We start from the raw sequence: 25,144 nt of genomic DNA, 5'->3' as shown, positions 1-25,144 counted from the left end.
TACATACCAAACAGTTTTGAGAAACTAAAATAATTCCATGTATGCAGTTCATCGGCCCATCCCAGACAGACTTCATCCCAAGGCAATCTTTTCCTGTTCTCGACTGCTTTCACTTCTGTTGTACTCCTGCCATCTCATGTAACTAAATACGAGCAACCACAATTAACTAACATGGCTCAGATTTTCAGTTCAAGTACTTGAAGCAAATTCTGTGTGATACCTCCTAAGCATAAAAATAAATTTTCAGGAGAACACCAGGCAAACCAAAGTCATAAATAAATGTCTGGAAATTACAACCAACTTGCAGACTTTCCGTGAACCAAGAAACAGACTAGTTTTGGCAGGTCCATCTTTCATAGTGAATTATTCACCCCTCTCTTAACACCTCTACTTTAATTATTTTTAATTTCATTGTTATTGGGCAGAGGTGTGAAACCACAATAGTAAAATGAAAGTCGCCTGAGGAATTTCTCTATATGAGTCAAACTGAAGGAAAATGCCTTAAGGAGTACTGACCTGAACATTTTCAGTGTCAATGTATTTTATCTTTGCTAAACTGAAGAAGGGTGTTTCACCCACACATACATGGCTGGTCTATGTGCACTGGCAGCAATTATATGGCAAAAAGTCTGGACAAGTAAGTCAGGAACTAGGAAAGGTATCAGGGCTTCTGCCACTACTGCCAGTCCTTGATGAGCAGTTCTCCACAGCTGATGCACACTACAGAGCAGCTTCATATTCTTAAGGAGTGATGAATGCCACAGGAGATCTGTAGCTACAGCACCTCACTCTCTGGAAGCAGCTGGGGTTTTAGCCCTGTGTTAACTCCAGGACTTCCTCTGAAGACTGGCTAATTTACAAGCTAAGTATATGTTACTGCAAACAAACTGGCAGACCCTGAGTGAATTGCTTGGGTCAAGCTCCTCAAAAGCATGTGGGCTGGAAGTGCTTGAAAGTCTTCCAGTACCCATTGGTAAAATCAGGAAAATAATACAAGTAACTATTTCTAAATTTGTTTTCTATTACATCAAACTGACTAAATTTCCAGTTGGAGCCCGAAAGAATGAGAGGAAGAAGCAGATCCCTCTCCAAACTAAGTTTAGAATAAATGAGGATTCAAGCCAATGGATCACTCATCTCTAGCAACTTAAACTGGCATTAATCAGGAGTTAGTACCACAAAGGCTCAGGCCATTGCTGAAGAAAACATACCAGCTTATTTTTCATAAAACAGGAAAGTTTCTGTCAAGAACAATATTGTGTTGTAAAGAAGGAGACGCAAAATGATATAAAATTCTCCATGGATAAAGGAAGGACCTGGAAAGGGACATTCTGGAAGCAGCCCCTTTGGAAATGTGCACTTGGGTTTTTTTCAGCTAATATAAATTGTCTTCTTTTCTAAAAGAATACTGCAGTTTTTCACACTTAGAATCAGATCTGTGAAAGTCCGTGTTAAGGTGTGGCTTCGGTTGTGGTGGTTCCTCGGAGGAAGGAGGAGGTTGTAGCCCAGATCTAGAATTCACTTATTGGTCATCGATGGAATGCAGTTATTCCAAAGAGACATGTGACTGAAACAGTCATCTGTCTGTGCTTTTTTAGGAGGAACAGTTTACTTTGAGACACAGACAAAGCTTTCCAGCTTTCTGTTACCTATTAAGGTTCAAGGTTATATTCCTGCTGAAAGCAGACACTAGATTCCTCACACAGTTTTGTCAGTGTATTTCAGTAGTGCATTACAATACCCTTTCTGTGCTTCTAGCAGTCCTTTCATGAAATGGGACTGTTTTGAAACTTGGACAAACAACTGCAGCCAGATTTGGTTCATTCACAATTTAATCCAGACATGACCATGTCAATCCAGTGCAAAAGATTTCTATTTTGATTTTTTTTTCTTTAGTTTGAATTGCTTCATCATACATGGAAAATCCAAAGAAAGAAACAGAAATAGAGATCACCTATAAATATCTTTCCAAAGAAAAGTTCCACCTTGGCCAAGAAGAAATCCCACCCAAAATAACTATGCAAATGTCCTGAAGCACCCCTAAATTTCAGTGAGCAGGTCAAGGGATTATATGTACCCATGTCTATTACCTCAGTTACACAAAGTCATTCTTTTCATAAATACTTTTTATAACTCTGCACATGGTCCTCTGGGTCAAAACTACACTTGGAACCGAGCAGAGCAGATCCCAAGGGAGCTGAGCCCATTTGGTTATGAGCATCAAGTAACCTGGTCAGATGGAGTCACCTGACTGTTCCTGACCTCCCATGGCAAATGCAATCACAAGTCTCTTCTGCCAAGAACGGAAGTTGCAGAAAGTTATTATTCCTCATTTGCAAAAGAACTTCTAACCTTCAGTATTTTTATCACTGGTTTATTAGTATTCCAATGTAGATTTTATTTTACTTTTGGGATTGCACCACCCTATTCCTGATTACTTTGTTTTTCCTAACGTGTTAGCTGCTAAGCTATGTATTTAAATCCTGAGGAAAATATTAGCTCCTATCCTCTGTGATAAGAAAGGGCAAAATAAGCCCCCAGTAAAAATACTGTCATCTCCAGGACACTACCTAGGCTTGCATCATATCACTGAAAAATGAATGTGCAATATTGGAAAGCTTTTCTCCATGTGGTCTTTGCACATGACAGTAGCCTCTTAATTTATGTAAATTAATGACAATAGTTGCCTTTGAAAAACTTTCCAGTTGCAACTTATATTTACCTCAGTATCTATAATTGCCATACTTAGTGTACTGTTAAATTCAGCCAACTGAGCAGACTGTTAAAGTTTACAGAGGCTGATAGCAACAGAGATATTTTACAAGGGATGCACAATTTCAGAAATGAGACTTGTCTCCCAGCTGGTGACCATCTGGCATCCATGACTGTATGTTTGAGTATTAGTCTAAGTCATTATTGTGTCAGTCTCACACACACAGACCACCCAGCACCTTACTGGCCCTACTGCTCAATGCCATAACAGCACCTTTGTTTCTCCCTCAGGAGTGTCATTTGTGCACTGCAGACTACCTAAGGGCTGTTTCCTGTCCATGTGTTCTTTGGCCTTCTGCAAAAACACAGTCCCTCCAGGGGAAAGAGTGAGGTTTAATATTGCTGAAAAAAAACCACTTTAGGAAATATATTCAGAGCTATAATTAATTACATCAATATATATTTCCAGTCCCTTTTGGAATCTAATTATATTCTTGCCCTTGATTCTCTGTAGCTGTGACTTCCACAAGCTAATTACAGGTTGGCTGAAAAAGCATTTCCTCCTATCTCTATCTCAGTTGTTGCTTTGCACACTTTTTTCACATCAATCTCCTGCTATGAGTGGTCTGTTTCCAAGTTTCTTGAGCACTTTCAGTTTGTTTTGAATAGCTCCTCAAAATACTTTCTTCAGATGACAATAATCTTTACTTCACATAAATTACAGATGAGGACATTTCTGATTTATAGAAGAGTACATTAGTAATCCCTATTTGGATTGTACAAAAAAATTAGCTACATTTCTGATCTTGACTTCAAATTGAGCTAAAATGTCTTAGCTGAACTATCTGTGAAGTGCTCTAGTTTATTCTCTTGAGTCATATTGATTCAGCATCACTTTTAGATGACATGTTTTTGTGCTATAGCAATTTCAGTTGTCAGTTATCAGAACAAAGTTCCACATGAGTGTTAGAGATCTACATTTTAATTCAGACAGAGGCAGTCCTTGGCCACTGGTAGGACATTTTCTGGCCTCTAAATTGAAGGAATCTTCTCTGGCACAGTAAGTAGCTACTAGAAGTCAAAGTCAAAATGCCTAACCTCTATCATGTGCATGTTTGTGTAGCTACAGCTCTTTATTCCTCCAAAGGTGGACTCTCTCCATTCTGGTGTAAATTCCTATTTGCTCAAGCTGACAGATAAAACATTTATTTTAAAATGTATTTCCATATCCAGGCATGTTAAAGGTACAATTGCTCTCCATATTCAGGCATGGTTTTTCCATATAGACTTAGAAGACTTGGCATCACTGACGTCTTTACACGTTTGATTTATTTTGATGACTTATTCAATTCTCCCTAGTCCTCACCACCAAATAATATAGGAGAGTTCAGTGCACAGAAAACAATTAGAAGCTAAAAGCAGGGAAAGAGGGGTTTAGTTCTTGCCTATAAAATAAAGAAAAAAGGTTCATCTAGGTGTAAATTTAAAATGCATTAACAACATTAGAGCTATATATTAGAAACAGATAGGTATACATAGACTATGTTTGTTGCTGCCTGTTCTGAGCTTCCCCTTCCCCTCCCAAAGACAGGCGCTTCTGCCATGTGCTCCGAGCTCCTTTGTTCCAAGCGTGGGCAAACCCAAATGTAACTCAAACTCTTTAGCAGTGTCTGATTGGCCGCTCACCCCGGGTCCGCCCCAGCCCTCCCCTTTCCCCTTCTCCAAATAAAAGAGAAGATCAATAGAGGCCCCGCCCTCTCTTGGCTCTGCTACCTTCCTGTGAGCACCTCTTGTCTGTTTCTTTTGAAAGCTTCTAACTGCGGGAAATTGAGCGAGCAGAGGGTATTTGCTTTGCAGCTGATACAGGTACCGATTTTAGAGCTACTAAAGTGCTAGATTGCCCGTGCTACCTCTCTAGGCTGCTCGAAGCTTTCTAAGGCATTAAGACACTAGCCTAGCCGGTAAAAAGCTGAAAGATACCGTCCACATTTGGCGCCCAATGTGCTATCTCTGAACCCCAGTTCTGAGAGACTTTTAGAGTGTCCTGGCAGCTGCGTGTCTGCTGGAGTTAGCTCTGCACGTCCTGCTGTGCCAGCTCTGTGTAGTGAGCTGTTACTTTTTGTGTAACAGTGAACCCAGAGCTTCAGCCTATGTTCACCTTGTACCTCATTTATATCTTCTCATTTACCATGCATGAAACTGATGACATTTGAATTTTAGCATCAACGGTAGAATTGCTACTGATTTAAACAGCATGCTGAAAAAACTTACTTTTGACTCAGATCTCTGTCTAGTGGCAGACCCACCAGTGCTGACCAAAATACCAGAAAATTTCCTTGAAAACACATGGAAGTCAGTGAGGAACTGCCAAGGTGCTGACAGAATGTCCCCAGTTTGTGTGATAGGATCTGCTCTGTAGGATTTGTACAAGGATCCCTTATGATCACCATCCAAATCTCAAATGAAAAAGAAGCAAACAATGGCATCTGTCTGACATAAGGTGTGGAAATGATTTATAACAAAATAAACCACTACTCAGTGGGAGGAATAAGAAAGGATTTAAACCTGGCCTCAAGGGCCTTGGGCAAGCACTGTGCAAAGAGCAAAACTTGTAAACAATAAACACATTGTTGCAGTTCTGAAGCCAGTTAGATATCTAATTGCTTGTTGGGACCTTATTTATTCAGCAGCATATGTGGTCATCATCTTCCTCTTTTTGGAGGAAGATTAATCAGACTCTGCCACATCCCTTTTTCCCTGTCCTAAGTAAACAATTACATCAAGTTGTCTAGAGCAGAAAATGAGGCTAAAGAACCTAGTGTCAGGAATATTATCTCATATAGTAAAGGTAAAACCACAAGCAGATATCACTATAGAGATATCCTCTCCTCTTTTCTGTCATAAAACTACAACCTCCCTGTCTCTCTTAGTTCCCCATAATCCCATCAAGACTGCTTCATTTCTGGGAAACAACATCAGAACGACCAGCTGCAAAATCCCAAGACCTGCCTGATTCCAGAGTCTTATGATGGTTCCCTCCATCCCAAACTAACTGTACACCCACACCCCTAGCCCCACCAAAAAAAACAAACACCACCCTCCCCCTCCACCCATGCTAAAGAACATGGAACAGCATAGCCCAGTCTTTTAGAGATGAGAGAGCCTGGAGCCAGTCATTTCCACATACTTATAAGGTTCAGCTGTGGTTTACTGAAAGAAGTATTAGAAATGGGATTGCAAAAGAGAAACAGGCTCCTAGCACAGGCCCTGAAGAACAGGGATCTGAGGGAGGCTTTCATAATAAATAGTAACATTTCATCTGAGCACTTCCCTAGTTTTCATCAATCAGAAAAAATCCGTTTGAAAGAGACGTGACAACAGGTGCTCCTGGTACCGGAGAAACAATCTGATTGCTCCAAAGGTAGCAGGGGCTGCCCTTTCTACAGTGAGAGGCATAATGCATCCTTGGTCCCAGCTGAGAGGGAAGGGATTCACCTGGAGCCTGACCACTTTAGCCAGGACATTCTGTGACAACCTAGTCAAAGTTTTACCTGCTCTGGTCCCCATTTCTAAATAACATGTATGTTCTTAATTTCTAAAAATTTACAGCGTGGCAGTTTGGAACCTTATTCCTCTTAACTCTGTGCATTTTTTTTTCACACAGAGGCTTCATATGGTCTCCATCCTCTAGCTTTCTTACTCCTCTGAAGTAGATAATGGGTTATTTATGAGCATCTTCAGCTCCTCTCTGCCTCAAAGTCCACTGCTGTGTGAAGTGACATCAGAATGGGGAAAAACATGGGTGTATCTGTGTAGGAAACCAAGAAAGAGTGCTCCAAACTGCTCACTGCCTCTTATTATACACTTCTATAATCCCCCAAAAGGTCAAGGACTGTGTCAGTACACTGAAGATTTTCAGATGACTCCCTGGTACTCTCTGCACGAGGTGGGGAAGGCAAGCACAATGACGGGATTTTCTCACAATATTTTTTAAATCCAAGGAAGGATGTAGCCTTTTCCTGTTGGGGTAATTTCCAAGAGCATGACTCAAAATCCCATTTCTGGTGTGTATAATCTCTTGAGTCATTAATATCTTACCCAAGCACATAGAAAATTGGTTTCGTTTCTTTTCTACATTTAAGCTCTCTAGTTTCCCTTTGTTGGCATATTCAGTGGGCATCTCCCACAGCTTTCAGGCATTTCAAAACAGGTTAATACACTTTGGGACTGACCTGAAAACAGGGCCTGAGCGGTCCTTTAAGTCTCTCTTAATGGATCAAATTTAGTAGGTCAAGTTATTCACTAGACACAAGCACTTGGGTTCAGTATGTTCATTAAGATACTCCTTTTTTGCACCACAATTTTGCCAGAAATGCATGGATATTAGGTGGAAAACAGCACAAATGGGATTCTCTGGGGAAAGGCATATTGCAGAAGCAAAATAAAGTTGCATAAAATCACACCCTCTCGATTCTTCCCACCAGAACTGGCGAATTAGTAGTCTTAGCATATTAAACAAGAAAGGTGGTGGCCTGCAGGACTTTGCAAATCAGACAAATTCAGTTCAAAATAAATTTGGTTTTAGTATTGTAATAAAAAATTAATCCTCCTTTTATATGACAATTTTGTGTTGGTTATCTAATATAAGCAAAGTAGCAGCTCTCATCTCAGGTGCTATAATTATGGAGCTGAGCTAATCCACAGCCACTGAGATATTTTCCAGCCTTCTATTCCAGGACCAAGAGCCATAACAGATTGAATATAGCTACAAATAGCTATAGGCTTTGTCCTGTTTTCATGCATTTATGATTTCATCTTAAAGTCAATGCTGTTATAACATTGTTTACTGAATGTTTAATTTGCTGAACACACACAATTCCAGCTGAAGCTAATGTGAATTGCAGGTGCACAAACTGCTGAAAAGTAAACTGCCCCTTTTGTATTTAAATGTATGGTAATAGGGATCCATCAGGTTGCTGTGCTACTACAATGATTAAAACATCAAAGAAGTCAATAAATACATTCATAAATAAATAATTATTTGGGAAAAAAAGAACCCACCTCATATTACATTGTACTTCCTGTCCTTCATCCCAGCTCTTCCCAAAGGACTTGAACACAACTTCCTGAAGTCAGTTAAAATCTTTCTTTTGCATTTAGCAGACTTTGAGCCAGGCTCTATATGCCTGGGAAGAGACACGAGCCTATATGACCTGAGCAATGTCAGTGTGGGCCACCATGCTCCAGTGCAGGGGGAGCACTGAGGGGTGGGATGTGGCACAGGAAGTGTGGCTTTCTCAGCTCAGTGTTACAGCAGCAAAACCAGAGATCCTGGCATGCAATAGAGGCTGTGGTACACAGCAAACCAGGACAGGGCTGCAAAAACACATTTGTAGGCAGGGTCTTGTTCACCCTGACAGCTCTGCAAGGCTGAGTTCTTGGGCTAAGCACGGGGCTATGTTAACAGGATGTCAGGGGAGATTATGTATCATTTCTACCATTCATTTCCTTTCCTGGACTTCAGCCTAACTCTTCAGTTCTTTTCAGGACATTTCAGAAAGCATTACATAAAGTGAAAACCTCAGGCTTGCATCTAAAATCCAAAATTAAGCTGGTTTTCATATCTCCTGGTCACCTTCAGATAAAGAATAAACAATGCCACTGGCCAATATATTTGCCAACTTTTGGGGGTCATCTGGCTTTGGCTGTGTGACTGAGAAACTGCTTAGGCATTAGGACCACAGGCAAGGGAGGACCTAAAAAGAGAAAAAAAAATCTCCCCTACCCATTACTGTTTAGTGGAGCAATGCTGTGGAGTAGAACTTTAGTTTACACAGTAACTTTACAGCCTTGTCTGTGGCAATACATCCTTCCACCATCCCCTTTGGCTCACTCCCCTCACCATACATCATGGAGAAAGTTACAAGACAAGGGTAAAGAGGTGGCTGCTTTGGGGCAGGTTGGTTGTTTTGAGATTTAAAACTGTGGGAATAGGATCAGATAATGCACTTTCATATTTTTTAAAGCAGTTTTCTCTGTATCTGTGGAGAAAAGAAAAAAATAATGTAAGTTGTGGCGTTTCTTGAGAACTTTGCAACGTGTTCATTTCTTGACCTTTCTAAGCATGAAATCTCAGCTTCTGTGTACAACCTAGGACCAAGTACAAAACTGCAGACTTCTGAGAGGAAATTTTATTTATTGAGCAGGCAAGAATGTATTGTGAGTCACTGTGTTTTTCTGCTGTCTGCATTAAATTGGAGTGAAATTGAAATCATACTTCAGTCCTTATTTAAATGCCTTTTCTTGGCAGGAAGAAGGAAAGTTTGGCCTCTGCACTCTGATTGGCAGCATGCTGCTTGGTTGGTAGCTAGCACTCAGCCTTACTGGGTCCTCCCTGTTGTCAACAGGACGGATCTTTTCCAACAAAAGCAACATCCTGTCAGATACTCCTTCTTCCAGGAACCTGTCTTTCCCTTCCCTGCAACTGCTCTCTTGCTCCAGTTTCGAGCAAGAAAACAGTACTGCATGAAAGAGAGAGAGCTACAGAAGGAATAGCCATCAGACTTTAAATTCGTGCTTCCCATGGGCTGTGTAATAGTCTTCCCCATTCATAAGGTCATAAAGAGTGAACAAAATGCAGCCTTTGTCTTTACCTGTTAAGGAGAATTAGATAAAGGGGGAAAATATTTTCCTGTGAGGAAGTCATAAGGAAAGAAGGGGAGATATTCTTAGGAATCTCTCCAAATGTCTTACAAATATTATCTTGGGGGTGCAGCTACAGGAATCCCAGAAAGGAAAACCGAGTTATTTGGGACAAGGAGAGCAACCAGGCAGGTAGTACAAAGACAATGCTCAGCTTCTGCCTGCATTCCACCACTGAGACGAGATCCCACACTTAAAGGCTCTTCTGAAGGGCATATGAGGATGTATTTCCAGACGTTAGAAAACAGCTGTGTAAAAGTGGAGCATTCTAGGAAGAATGAGAAAAGGAGGAGGGAATGAGGATGGCTGCAGACTAGGTGTCAGTTTCTCATTTCAGGCTGGACAGACAACAGTGCTTTTTTTGATGATCTCTTCTCTGTGATTCTACATTCCTCTGTCTTTAGCCCAGATTTGGAAAGCCATCAGAGAGACATGATCCATAAAAAGAAGGAGGAAATAGAGCTGCTCATGGATGCAACTATCAGAGCAATACCAAAGTCCTTCCATTAGCTCCAAGGGAGACTCAGGACCTTAGACTGTAAGGTACAGGAAGAAGACCAGGTGTTGCCAGCCAAGAAACATGCAAATGTCTCTTCATAAAGGAACTATATGGCAGAGAAATTGCTTTCTTTTCACAAGGGAAAAGGAAAAGGCTGAAAAGCTGACCTAGAAACAGGGGATAACACATAATGGGGAACAGGCAAGAGAGCTGATGACAGCCTTAGGCTTGACTTCAGTATAGCCTAATAATTTAAAGGAATGGTTTAGCTGAGAATATCCCATAAAGAGTGCACAGTGTTTTCAATTAATACTTAGGTATATTCCATAATTACAAAATACCTTTGGGCTATCCATTTTTCAATAACGTGTCTATATTAATCCTGTATGGCTTTATCACTAAGTGATGGCTGCTACTGACTGCTAAGAATGTTCTGCTTCAGTAAACTTTGATTTCACTTGCAGTTGTGCATTTATTAGGCAAGATTATCATCATCCAAGTTTCCAGGGTTGGGAATTCATTTGAAAAATATGGTCTATTTGCATTTAATTATCACATATTTACTGAGGAAAAATATAAACACGCCTGTTTTAGGCAAGGAATGGAGCCAGTAATGTACTGCAGACTTGGGATTGTGCTTTTTAATATAATCAAACTACTGTTATAAATAATTCACAGTTTCCACTGTGGAAAAAACTGAATATGGATTTCCTGATAGGTTGTTGTGGGGGGTTTTAATGTTAAAAAAAAAGGACATTTTACAAAATACTAAAATTACTAAGATTGTTTGTAGCACATGAGATATTATTAACATTCACCTTGAAAGAGGATGTAAAGGAGAAAAGAATCCCCTCCATGAGAAGTAGCTACCAGCTCCAGCTGCTAGGAGAAGAAAAAAGAAGAAATACATTTTTATAAGACACCAAAGTAATACAACCAGACAACGAGATGAGGAAATGTCAAATTAACTTTTGGGAAACAAATCCTCTGTTCAAAGTTCACATAGTTCCAGTCACTGCACAGACACTTTATTTTGTCACCAGTATAATTGACTCACAAAGTGCAGATGAGGGATTCTGACTTTACAACAGACAGGAGGAATTATTGAACTGCTGTTAGAGAAGAGAAACTAATCTTATGGCATTTCAGAATTCCTGCATGTGTTATTTTCTTGTCCATCTGCTGTGGTGTCCTCTTTACAGATTTTGGTGGACTCTAACTGAAAGAACAATCAGCTTCCTTTCAGCAGAGGATTCTCATCCTTCCCATGAGCTGAAGGACTGTCACTGACACTTGCCAAGCTATTAGTCAACACCAGCACTCTGGTTGCACTGGGCTAGAAAAGATAGACCCTGCAGGGTACTGGTGGGCTGATGGGTGGGTGCTTGCTGCTGAGCTAAGGAGCAGGTAACTTGGGGGCAAGGATGTAGGATTGAAGTGAGAGGCTATAAACTGCTGAGAAGTAAAGCTGAAAATGTCAACAGGGTTTGTGAGGCATGTCAGGGGCCACATGGAAGTGACTAGAACAAAATGAGAGGCTCTATGAACTTCACTGGTAGCCCAGACACCAAGCTCACATGTGAACACACTGTCAGAGACCTAAGCAAGTGTCTTAATAATACCTGAGATGCACAAGACATGCTGCTGTGACAGACCTTACACAGACCTTAGAGAACACCTGCATCTTCTCAAACAGCAGCTGAAGGCTGGGCCAGCCAGCCCAGGGTGTCTCAAGCAGTGCCAGATACCTGTGTTTAAGTAACTGAATCCCACCTTAGGTGAGGAACTCAGGTGCTGCTTGGTGGCCCCTGAAAGGGACCCTGCAGCTGAGAAGAACTCTCATTAGGTGAGGAGAAAGGAAACATTCTGCATATTAAACAAGGTGGGGAAGCATCCCATGCAATTACAGCTGTGGGAGTGGCAGAAGACCTTCATGATAGTAAATTCAGAAGTCTGCACGTAAGACTTCCTCAGATACCAGTCATTTCAAGCTCATAGTTCCCCTGATGTGATCTTGTTGAATTACAATAAATTATTATTGCCTAAAATTTCCATTTTAAGCAAGTTCAAAGTGGGTTTCTCCCTTTTTAGCTTGATTTTGAGACTCTCTGAATGTTTTCTTGAAAAGCAAACATTGTAAATTACATATTGTAAAAATTACATTTTGTAAATTTCTACAGGTTTCATTTTTTATTATTGAACAAACTAATATTAATTCCCGTTCCTGCTACTGCAAGAAGTATAATATTCCCTTTCATTATATGCTCTGTAATTAGTTTTTACTTTTCAGCTTCCTTCTTTCTCTTTAGATGGTGTCATTGTCAACTTTGTCACATCTGTCTTGCACAGTCTTGAACTTAAGAGTTTGGTATATCAAGTAAGACAACAATTTCTCTGCACTAGTATGTTCTTTCAGAGAAATCAACACTCAGTGAGATCCTAATAGCATGAGACAGATCCAATTTCATATTTTTACAAAACATTTCAAGAGCCTCTATCTTTGCGCTAAACACATTATCCCTTGCTTTTGAAATTACTTGGAAAACAATTTGCTACTTCTGAATTTGATTTCTTCTACCTGCCTTTTTGAAAATTAAAAATTGCATAGGGGTGTATATGTTGCCAAAAGCAAGTAAATTTATGCCATCAGCTAAAGATTTGTGACAACTAGAATTTCAGTCGTAGGCTTAAAAGACGTTGCACAACCTTGGGTTTTTTCCACCTTCAATTCACCACTACTGTCAATGGTCTACTTAGGTGTGTAAGTCTCATTTGTATGAATAAGTACTTGTAGTTATGTGCCATGAAGAAAACAAAAAAGGCTTCGGGCAATTGGCCAGCTGATTGTTGATGACTTGACATTTATGCAACTCATTCTCCCCATGAACAATAACATTTATTGTATTAAGAGTTCAGGAACTGAGTGTAGCAGGAACCAGAAAAAGATGACTAAAATTAAGGCTAAGCTTTAATTTTAAGAAAGGAAGGCCATCATGTAGAGCCATGGCTGTTATTTAATAGCCCTTCAGAAATGAGAGGAAAAAACAGGACCATTATTTTATCCATTCTTCTTCTCTAAAAAGAAAAAACCCAAAACAACAAAACAACAACAACAACAAGCCAAACAAAAACAAACAAACAACAACAAAAAAAACTAAAAGGAAAAACAAATAAAACCCCAACCAAAACAAAAAAAAGCATAGACACAGACCACATAAACTCCAGACCCAAGGTTCTGTTTTGCAAAGATTCAGCTTTTGCCAAATGGGCATAATTAAGAGTGTGGGATGACTCCAAATGAAAGCAAAACTGAAGCTGAGTATGAAATATCTCCTTCCAGTATCCACTAAAGAGAATGGCAGCCTGAGGACTGAAACAAACACAGGATCCAAAGGGAATTAAATACAGCATCCATGCAGTAAGACAGCAAGGAAAAAAATCAGCCTTTTTTTTTTTTCATTTTTCCTGGAAAAGTACCTAAAAGGTTAATTCCTATCATCTTGCTCAATAATGAACCAAATCCTGAGAGAGAAGATGGTCACCATTTTTGATGAACTTACTCTGCACATTGCTGTGTACATTACTGATGTATAGTACTGTGTAAGCGGTTTTAAAGGTTTTTTAAATCTTTAGATTTTCATTTAGGAATTAAAAAGAAAAATAATTCAGTGGGCCTATAGAACATCTAAAATGAAAATCTGGTCCCAGTGAGGTCAATGCCTGGGCTTTGATTCTCTTTAGCTGGTCTAAAATTTCCACCACAGAGCTTTTAAAAAATCCATGTAGAACCTAGGCTTAGTTTTTCTCAATATTGATGAATGTTTGGCTAATTCACTTGTGATATTCAACCAAAAGAGTTCTCAGAAAATAACTAACTGATTAAAATTGACAAGAAGTGAGAAGCAGAACATACACCTCTAACTTATGTTAGCAAATTAATTTTTCTGATTGCAGTAGTACTGTATGTAAACCCCAAAATGGTAAGCCATGGAGGACAACAGTCCTAAAAATAGAGGAATCAGCATTATTTTAACCTGGAATAGCTGGGATATCTTGATGCTGGTTTAAGAAGGAGCTTTGTGCCCAAAACAGTTTCTCCTTCAATTGTATGCTCTCTTACAGCATCTGATCTGCAATATAGTGAAGAGAAACAGGACTGAGAAAATCAATATACAAAAAGTTAAAGTCAGTAAACCTATTTGTCCACCTGGAAAGTATCTTGGATATGTCTGGCTTCGTATTTGATTCCTTTCCTGATGGTGACTGGTAATTAGCAACATCCCACACAGAGAAGTAAGCACATAATTATATTGGCCAGAAAAGATAAGAAGAACCCTTCTTCTGGGGTTTCTGGTTCATTCACAGCTAGAAAAAGAATTCCCCTTCTGACAGCATTTCACAGTCCTGTTTTCACATGTTCTGGGGGGGAAAACCCCAAAACAAACAATTAAATAGATGTGAAAAATTAAGCTACAAAAAACCACCCCAAACAAATAAGCTAAAATTACCTGATGTCTTTTGATCTCATTAGATTGAGGTTGTGTAGTTTGGGTCAATTATTCTTTTATCAGCATGGTTCACAGGTTGCTACCAAACATGATTTAATACAGTGTATTTACAAATTCTCTCTCTCTAAAACAGAAAAGCAAAGAAAAGCTGTTAGAATGAGCTTATTCTTACTGCATGCACACCAGTCCCACTTCAGCAAAGAAAAGCCTTATTGTTTAACAGATTGAGACATACTAAAGAAAAATCAAGTGACTTGCTGTCTGTTGGACAAACTATTGACTGGAACATTATAATTTATGCTGATTTCAAAAGGCCAAATCTTACAAAATCTAAATTAAATTCTGCTACAGTGCATTCAAGTGTGATTGAATGTAATAAGAGTTGGGGATAGTGTTTGTGCTACAGCTTGAAGGCTTAACTGTCTTGCAGCAATTACAAAAATCAAAAATTGCCCACTCTTTTCAGTTTCTGTATGACTCTCCAAATGTGGGAAATGGAAGGGGGAATATTTCCTTTTCAGACTGTGGATTTTGAAGGGGAGAAACTGCAATACAGCTTTTTGTCTAACAATAATTTACTTCATCAGATCACTGCACTCCTTAATTCATTACTCAGGAGCCACAGCACCATTCACAGGACAGGGGGAAGTCCAAAGGGAACAAATTTGAGGTAGAAAAGGGACGGGAAGGGAAGGGAAGGGAAGGGAAGGGAAGGGAAGGGAAGGGAAGGGAAGGGAAGGGAAGGGAAGGGAAGGGAAGGGAAGGGAAGGGAAGGGAAGGGAAGGGAAGGGAAGGGAAGGGAAGGGAAGGGAAGGGAAGGGAAGGGAAGGGAAGGGAAGGGAAGGGAAGGGAAGGGCAGGACAAGGCAAGGCAAAGCAAGGCAAAGCAAGGCAAGGCAAGGCAAAATTAATAGATTCAGATCGGGAAGATGCTGGATGACTATGGAGATTTGAGTTCTTTCAATCAGTTTGCTGCATTCCTTACACCTAAATTTTTATCTTATTTCATGTAGGCATTGGTACCATCCGTCACCTGAGTCATTCTGCCCTAGAAGCTCCTCAGTGTGAAAGCAAATCTGTGCAATGAGGCATCTGCAACCTGCTCCTTTTTCACTAGTGGTTCTGCTTAGCCCTGTTTATATGAAAGGAATGACAGAGCAGCCTGAGGAAATGGCCCTTTGTCATGCAGCATGAGAACTCATTCCTTACCTAGATGACCAGAAGAGACCACAGAATGGACTTCAGGTTTTTGTCTATGTATAAACACATAGATGTAATATGTAAGTATTTTCAAATTACACACATACAGAAGTATATTTTATTACAGTAATTTTAATATATATGTATTTTATGGTATTAATAATACACAATATTTACATAGCTGTAATACAATTTTAAAATACCCAATTAATAAGAATAAATAATGATACAAAATACTTTTTGTATATTGAAACTCAGCTTCAGACACAGTTATTTTTGAACACAGGTCTGAAACTTGTAAGCTATTTCCAACATGGCATGGGCCAGAAATGGGATCAAAACAGCATTATTCCTGTAGGTTCCTGGTGTGAAATGGCCAGCTAAGTGCTTTTCAAGTTGCTCTGATAATATGCATTATTTTCATTTATTTCTGACATTTGGGGTATTTTGCAGAGGAATACTGAGTTGCAAAACAATGATGTATATTATTAAAACCACTTAACCACAAAACTTTTAAAATCCACTGCTCTTAAAGAATATAATTTCTGAGAGGCCTAGAAATTACACAAAACTTTAGTTTCCTCCTCTGTCCATCAACAAAAGTTGACTTTGGACATAGGTACACAAAAAAATGGTGATGGCATGGAACAAATTAACATTTTTTTTTCACTGGAAAAGTACTCAGCCAGGCCTGCATTCCTTTCAGTGGCCATATAAGCCCGCAGCAGCTGAATGAAATAAGATTACAACACAGTAGTTAGAGTTGTGCTTACAACATTTCTTGGCTTTTGTAGTGCAGTTCAACTTCAGCACCAAAAATAACAAACAAGTCAGGCCTCCAAAACACACACAGGTTGTTTAAAAACGCTGAACTTAAAAAAAAAAAAACCACATCTGAAAATACTTTACTGCATTTTGTCATTTTAGTTTCACTGCAAAATCATAAGAGACATTAATACAAAGTTTAAACCAGGGGCAGAAAAAAACACTCCAGAAGATGAGGTCTTAAAAAAACCCCTGAAACTACAAATCTTTTGTTAAAATATGAGAGTAAATGTATGAAATTCTTGAATGTGTTGACTGGGAATTGTGCATTGCAATGGGAGGTGGGACAAGTGACAGAGTAGCAACAAAAAAGAGGGACCATGGAATGTATTGGGCTATGAGAAGGAAGGAGAGAGTGCTCTGCATTCCTCTCTCTTTGTCTAATTTCACTCTTTTTTAAAAATAAATTCATATTTACTCTTCCCCTGTTTCACAAGCTCCCCTTCATGAAGGCTGTTCATCCGAGTAAGGAAGGGGGATTTGTTATAATTAACCTACCATAATTAATAGATCAGGAAATGTGTGTTGCAATAATCTCTATCAAACACTAAGTACAAGTAATTTGCAACAATATTCCTTTACAATAGCATTTCCTATTGCAAGGAACACCATACAGGGTTATAAACAAGAGGACATCATACCTCCACCTCATGAAGGTACTGAGTTTGCCCTTGCAACACTTTTTTTTGTGTGAAACCATCTAAAGGCTGGATTGGGAGTATGTAGCAGAACTGAGCTGAAACACATCCTCTTAGGACTCTCCTAAACTCCACAGCCCTTCACACAGTGGTGCCCACCTGGGTCTCCCAGTGCTGGCTTTAGGTAAGAAGATGCTTTGAGACCCCGAAGAGGGGCTTTGCATACTGACTGCAGCCTGAGTATCCTTGGAGAGAGAATTCTTGCTCTGGAGTACTTGAAATGGCCAAACACTGGAGATGAATAAATGTAGGCAGCTCACTGAGTAACACAGGCACCTTCCTAACAGAAATTCAAGGCTATGACTATCAACAAAAAAGATTTGTTCCTGGCAGTATTTCCACTACTTGTCTGGACTGAGCATAAATAAATAAATAAGTATATTCACAAAATTAACAATAGCAATAAACCCAACAAAACATCAGTGTGGATCAGAAAGGATCCCTGTTGACATTGTCTCACTCAGTTTGGTTTCATAAACCAGTAAACCATGCTTACCAAACCAGTAAATTTAAACTTTTGAAAAAAATTTCTTTTTTATCTTATAAATCTGAAGAACATGATTGCTTGCTCTGAAGTATAGTAATATAGTGTGTAATGTAATCCAATGTTTGATGTAATTAAAAATTACTGCTTTAAAGAAAGCCTTCAGAAAATATACTGTATGTTTTTGCTGAACTGATATTATCCAAGGTATACATGGAGCATCTAAAATGACAAATAATACCTCAGTTTGTGAGATTTTTATGTGATCTTTTATCAGAGAAAGACCACAGAAGGAAAATTATTTGTTTTCATTTACCCTTAATAGATTGTTTTCTGAGTCTAGTTGCTGAAGTAGATTATTGTATTTTGCTTTCCTTTCAAAAGCTGGGTTAAAACCTGCTTAGGTTCTGTGAGAAATGGGTTTTGCAATATTAGGTCAGTTGCAGCTAAAGTTCATAGATAAAATTTGTACAAAAAACCCACGAAGAATTCAATTAGAAAAGAGCAGAGGCCTTGTCTGAATAACAGCATGAGGCTGCTGATATCATAAGATAGGACATACTGTACTTGATCCTAAAACTATTCAACAAGTCCAATATATTCATTTGACTTCAGTAGTCAGAAGGACCCCCAGTCCTAGGCATATCCAGAATTTATTATGCTGCTATATACAAAGATAGAGAAAAGTCCTCCTGTCCTCGTCCCAAAGAACTTGCAACTCAAGTTCACATTTTAATAGGATCAGCACATGAATAGATACGTTCTACCTCATTATCTTTAAATTTATAAAATATCTTTGAATGTATAAAATATCTGTTTGCACACATGTATCGCTATCCCAAGCTCCGCAGGCTCTGTGCTGGAGCGCAAGGATGCAGCGATCTCTCCAAAGCATCTCCAAAGCATCTCCAAAGCGAAGCCGCTCAGCAGGACAGGCCACACGCTCACCCAGGCGTGCACGCACAAACACACGGACAGCTTCAGTAACAGGAGTTGACGACAAAGAGGCAGGAAGGGGCTCTGCATAGAGTTCCACAGGAGCAGTTTACTGCTTCCACATTGTGAAGGATTCCAAGGGCAAAGACAGAAACAATGCAGAGTCCAGGTTTAAGTAGGGGAGCGGGGCGAGCATCAGGGACCAATGATCTGAGGGCACGGGGGCGGTACACAGGTTGGACTAGGGAATGGGAGCCAATGGAGAGGCTCTGGGGGAGTGGCAAGGGGCAAAGGCCAGTGGAGGAAACCTGGAGTGGAGAACTTTTGGGGATATGAAACATATAAGGTAGCAAGGGGGTGGGGACAAAGAACTGGGGTACATTAACACAGCAACACAGAGCATTCGGGGACAGGCTTCTCTTCTCACCCTAACCTGCAGAAGTCTCTGTTACTAGCGACTGTCTTACCCGAGCGCTCTCTTTGCCCCTTGTAGCACAGGCTAAGTGGCTACCACACACATGGTTATTTTATTTCCTATGTTTGATGTTCTTGTTGCAGTGCCGTAGAAACCAATGGAAATGTGAATTCATACATTTATTTTCTTACTGTTTGTGTCAGGCTAAAAGTAGGATACAGTTGTATATTTGAACTACATGTTTTGGTTACTGTTTTAAATAACAAAACAGTTCTCAGGCAATGGGTGTAGGTCAGCACTCATCTGATCAAGTATCAGTGTCTGCTTTGGGATGAGATTAATCGCTCTCTGGGCTCCACAGCCTGGGCAGATTGGGTCTTCATGAACTGTTAAGAACTAAGACATCCTTCCTGCAGAAACCTAAAGCTCTGTGTGCTAAAACCCACCTGAGGGTATTTAAGGAATCTAAGAACTGAACTGGTTGCTTCCCCTGTTATACAAGGTAACACAAATTGTCAATTATAAAACCTGTATATTTGCATGGGCAAGGATTTCCCAAAAAGGTGAAGGACAGGGTGCTCCCACCTCCCATCAGCTCCCTCCCTTTCAAACTGACAGTGTTGCTTGTTGCAAACCGCCAGCCTACAGAAGCAACAAACCTTTCCCAGCTCTTCTTGCTGGAGAAATAAGCTGTGTTGCTCTGAAACAGCTGAGGAATACGTCGTAACTTCCTGTTTCATCTTCTTACCCAGCTTGGTGCACAGAAGCAGAATGGTGCATGCCCACCGCCTCTCCCATTTGGGACTGTTCATTTTTGCAGGTGCACACACAGCCTCATGCTCACATGCCAGTGCGCAAACCTGTCCATTTCCATGCTACCATCTTTCACTGAAGAAAGACAGGGATAAAGTTCCAAGCCTTTATTTATTCAGAATACAATTTTGCAAGAGTTGCATGTGTAATTTGTCATGAGTGATGGGGTTGCAACATCGGGCATGAACCAGTCAACCTATAGAGACCCAGCTTGAAGGAATTCATGTACTGCTACACTGCTGGCTACAGAGGAACAGGCTGCAGGGATTTTGTGGCTATTTTTGTGGGAGGAGAGAGTGAAATATATAATTTCTAGGGCATTATATCTATCAAGGCCGAATCTTACAGATGTAGTCTTTGATATTCTGTTGGTAACTATTAGCTGTGCCAGGGTAACACAGAGATGAGCATACACTAACACTTGAGCTGCACTGATACTGAATGGATTTTTTCACACATAATTTTAAACCTACCATTACACTGCTTTTCATTGCTTATAAAAATACATCTCCACAACCACCCTGAAAGAAAAAGACCATCTCAAACCCTACACACTCTTGAGATAGGTATGTGATGGCTCAAGCTGGAAATCCAGCTCTGGTTTTCAGCTGGAAGCCAGATATCTGTTGTGTCCACATGGTTAAATCCCAGGGAGCAAACACATTTCAAGCTACCATCATGACACTGTTTTCATCTTTGCTTTGTTGACTAAAAAAAATAGTGTTAGATTCCTAGCAAAACTGTAACACCAAATAAATATTATGTAAGGGCAGTACATAAATAGGTTATAGAAGGGCAGGATAACATCATAAAGGGAAAGTATTTGTGACTCATTTTTTCTAATTCTTTTAGGAGTTTTCCTAATGTGCAGTGCACAATTGAAATAAATGGAAACTTTAAGAAATATTCTACATAAGACAGAGTCCAAAAATGCAGAAGGTTATGCAAGGCTAACTGTAAAAATAAGCAGACGAGTCCTCTAAAATAATATTGCAACATTTTTTGGCTTCCATTTATTGGTTGCCATAGGATTTTTAGTCAGTGAGCAACTGCTAAACACAAGGCTGCCTCATACCATAGCTTGGCTTTTAAGAGAAGAAAAACATTAACATTGTTTAATGAACACACTTGTCTGGAGAAGTACTAGCAAATGCTAGGAACTCATTTTCCTACTGCCTAAAACCAGAGAGATTTGCAAGTGTTATGTTTATGATGCTGTGCCCAATTTGAATCTTCATCTCTGACAACACGCAAATCTCTCTCCCAAATAAAAAGCAACTTGTGTTTGAGGGAAGTTGTTAGAGGAGAAAGTCCAAGAGCAAACAGGTTAAAGTGCCATGTACACAACAGAAAGGATCACAAGGCACTTTTAATGAGCTATTTGAGTTGCATCAGCTGCTTCTGGGGACAGAGAGAACATCCACTGGTGGACACTAAAGGGGAGAAATGGAAAATGCTTTTCTAAAGCACTTAATTTCTCTACTGAACAGGTGGTTTAGTCTGCTCCATGTAGCACATCCTACATGGAGGGGTAACGAGAGGAAAATAAAATAGTGACATGCTATAAAAAGTAAATAAATGCATTTGTTCTTGATCTTTTATCCAGTCTCCCAGTATATCTTGATGTATCAACATTCATCATTACTATTTTTTATTATGCTGATTTATGCTCTCTCTGCATTTGGGTTTATTTCTGTATTTTGTCCAGTGACTGCTAGATGTAGAAGGCTTAAAGCAGCCATGTGTGTCCATGGCTGAGCTCTTACTCACGTGTTATATAAGTGTCACGCTCCTTTGGCCTGAAACCCTTCTGGGCCAACAACATTTGCCAGCTTGTTTCACAAGTGACCATTTCCAAAGAGGGAAGGAGAGCATTTTCCCACGTAAATTACACATGGATTTACATTTTTTTAAACACCCAAGGGCTGACACCTAGGAAACTCTCAAGCAAACAAGAGAATCCTGTTCTGAGACTTAGGTTTATAAAAGTTAAAGTCTTCTGGACCACCCTACATAGATGTCCATAAAGATGTGTCCACTCACTGCCATTTGAGATGCTTGAGGGCACCCCACCACATCTCCATCTGTCTCTTCACAAGAGATCCTTCTTCCACAGCCTCTGTCTCTCATCTGCAAGTCTTGTGTGGATGTCTTGGATACCTGGTGTATCTCAAAGGAAAAAAGACTTTTCTGTGTATGCAAACAACTTGGGCTCTGGCAAGCAGGGAAGATTATTCCCATTTAACTTGAGACATCCATGCCTGAGCTAGGCATGCTGAGCTCCTTTTATAGCCAGCAGAGAGAAATATAGTTGTCAACATTTAGCTGGACAAATCCTACCCCCAAATTCCATTTGTGTAAGCCCATTACTTCCAGCTTCAATAGCATTAGATAGTCTGAATCTTGTCTTTGTCCTCCTTGTTAAATGTAAAGCTGTAGTGGGTTTCTCTGCAAGGAACTTGATTTAAGAGCTGAGCAGAACAAAGCTTGGGCTTGACTATACTGACTTCAGAAGTGCGGTCAATCTCCCCTGCTGTGCTCTGACAGGGTAACCTTTTCCTGTAAAAACAATCTTGGAACAAGCTTTAAAACTGTCCTAAATACCAGAGTCTTTGGTCTAGTTCTGCAGCAAGAGCATGATGATTCCATCCCAGACAATGAAGCCTATAGCTTATCTACTAACCTGCTGAAAGAAGGTCTTTCCCAGGTCTCTGGGGATTATATCTGTTATTGATTCAGCTGACTGGAACTCACAGTAAATTGATGGTGTCAAGAAGTTGCAAAGAAGTATAGAAAAATGTGGTTTAGACACTTCTTTCCACTTCCCTGAACAATTGGCATTGGAAACATTACTTATGGATGGGAGCGGCAACATTCAGAGTCTCTTAATCCCATCTACTATTAGAAAAAAGATGGGAAGCCTTCTACTCTTTAAAAAAGTCTGGTGTTTCTGAGATAGATAGCCTTTGGGTATAATACACAGCACCCACATTTCTCTCTTACTTCTATGGTGCGCTCACCATGGTGGCCTCTAAATGCACTCTGAGTGACCTGGCAGCATAAGCCCCATGGTAACAAGTGTCACTTACAATTGCAGTTGTCCTAAATAAAAGCAAAGTGTATTGGCAGTGTGGAAAAAATCAGGAGATAAAACTATTTAAACAGAATGACCAAGGGATTTTCATTTTTGTTTTGTAATTTTAGAAAACAGATTACCAAATATCTATGATTGCTTGCATAAAATACCCTGTATTTGTTATGGGTTTTAGCTTCAAGGCTTATTTATAGGCAAGACTATCCAAAACTTAAAAACTTAATTTCCCCAAAAATTACTAACTACAGAAAATGGTGATGGTGCTGTTGAAAAAGAACTGTGGAAGAAGGAGCAGATATTGTTAAATCGTAGTATTTTTTCAAAATCAGTTGTACAATCCCAGCATGCTTGATGGAAAATATAAGGTACAGCCCCCTCTTGCTTAAATAGCAAATAAGTAGAACTCAAAATACCACTTGGCCCTTGATAGGTTGGCATGACTATTATTCTGGAACAGCTCAACAATGTTTCTACTACACAAGGAGCAAAGGACATTATCTTCCCTACCTTTACCTATGCAGAAAGACCACTCATAACGGGGGAAAAAAAAAGAGGAAGGGCACAATCGCTCTGCATCTCATGTGCTCTGAGGACATAAATGCAACCTTGACCTTGTCCTGGCTGTCTACACAAAGCTAAATTTATCCAGGAAAAGTTTAATCCAGCAGGAAAATGTGGGTTATCCTCATGGCCTGATCAATCAGCAGGGATGAAATCAGGCAACATTGACTACTCCAGTTTTATCAGCTGCAGACGATAGCCAAATGTCACTGGATTTCTCTGAATCATGCATTCATGTTGCTGATGTTCCTTTTTTAAATTAAAGACAGCACACTGCGAACTTTCTGACAAATCTCACTGCTGTCCTGAGGTTACATGAGATCACTGGTTATTCATGTTAGCAGCTCCTCAGACAGGGCAAAGACTCAATAATCTACACAGTACCAAGAAAATGGATTTGTCAACATTTCTCGTCAAGTTGAATAGAAAAAAAAGGAAAAAAAAGATTTTTTTCTCTGCCATAAATTCTCTGTTGCAATCAGGCTATTGCTCTTCCAAGATCTGTTCCTTTGACTGAATTAGAGAGTTTTTAAAAAGTAACAACTGGTAAAATATGCATGTACTTACTCATCTTGGGCATCCTGATTTGATTGGTCTTGATTTGAGCTACCAAGGAGAGTAGGCATGTTATGTAATTTTTGAAGCAACGTTTATTCTAATAAAAAGTTTGTATGTAGTAAAGTCCTTTTACCCTAATGCAGCTGGAGCCCTGTCAGAAACTCAGTATCCAAAAGAGCTGCAATTTTTACCCACAGATACACTCCATCTTACAGCAGCTCTAAAGGCTGTTTGCACGGATCAGACACATTTTTGCTAATGTGAAAACTAAAATTAGTAATTACAAACACTTAGAAATTACCAATAATCTTCTGTTGTGGTGATTACACATAGGAGGAAGTAGAAATCAACACAATATGAAGCAATAAAATGTGCATTGATGACCAGTAAGCTAGAACTCTCCTCTTCTAGCAGGTGGATACTGAGCTTTTAAAATTAAACCACAAATGCATGGAATCTGACACCTTTTTCAACCTATGATATTCTAATTCTGTCTAAATTTTTTCATTACTTCCAGGGACTGAATTAGACCAAATTTTAACCCTACACTGTTATGAGAGAAACAATGAACTCACTTGGAATTAAAAAAAAGGGTCAGGTCTCAGCATGAGTAGAAATCAGACACTTAGCCAGCTCTGCCCCATACCTTGAAGAATTTGACTTGATCCATAGAGCACACTATTGCTAGGTGTCATCTTACTTGGTCTGTTCAGCCTGGAGGAGACTGAGAGGAGACCCAGTTGCAGTTACAACTTCCTAGAGAGGGGAAGAGGAGGGGCAGGCACTGCTCTCGTCTCTCTGGTAACCAGTGACAGGACCTGAGGGAATGGTCTAAAGTTGTTTCAGGGGAGGTTTAGGTTGGATATCAGGAAAAGGTTCTTCACCCAGAGGATGGCTGGGCACTGGAACAGCTCCCCAGAGAAATGGTTGCAACACTAAGCCTGACATAGTTCAAGAAGTGTTAGGACAACACTCTCAGGCACAGGGTGTGACTCTTGGGGATGGTGCTCTGTAGGGCCAGGAGTTGGACTCAATGATCCTTGTGGGTCCCTTCCAATTCAGCACATTCTGTGATTTTTGGTTATGGGTGGAAGTCTCTGTTTACAAGGGTACGTTTGGTCACAGCTGAAGGAAGATATT

At 39.8% G+C, this 25,144-nt stretch overlaps 1 long non-coding RNA gene across 2 annotated transcripts; it reads left to right on the top strand.

Annotated features, from left to right (window-relative positions):
• The first annotated feature begins 4,487 nt into the window (after positions 1–4,487).
• LOC138107403 (uncharacterized) lies at positions 4,488–15,705 on the top strand. 2 transcript variants are annotated; one of them, XR_011149491.1, is made up of 4 exons: positions 4,488–4,578; positions 14,036–14,206; positions 15,009–15,091; positions 15,434–15,705. It is a non-coding gene; the product is annotated as an uncharacterized lncRNA (long non-coding RNA). The 2 variants fall into 2 exon arrangements; XR_011149490.1 differs by lacking the exon at positions 14,036–14,206.
• The last annotated feature ends 9,439 nt before the right edge of the window (positions 15,706–25,144 follow it).

This window comes from Aphelocoma coerulescens, chromosome 3, assembly GCF_041296385.1.
Source record: "Aphelocoma coerulescens isolate FSJ_1873_10779 chromosome 3, UR_Acoe_1.0, whole genome shotgun sequence".
NCBI classification, from domain to species: domain Eukaryota; kingdom Metazoa; phylum Chordata; class Aves; order Passeriformes; family Corvidae; genus Aphelocoma; species Aphelocoma coerulescens.
The sequence above is the reverse complement of the archived record's forward strand: the minus strand, read 5'-3'. Positions and strand labels throughout refer to the sequence as shown.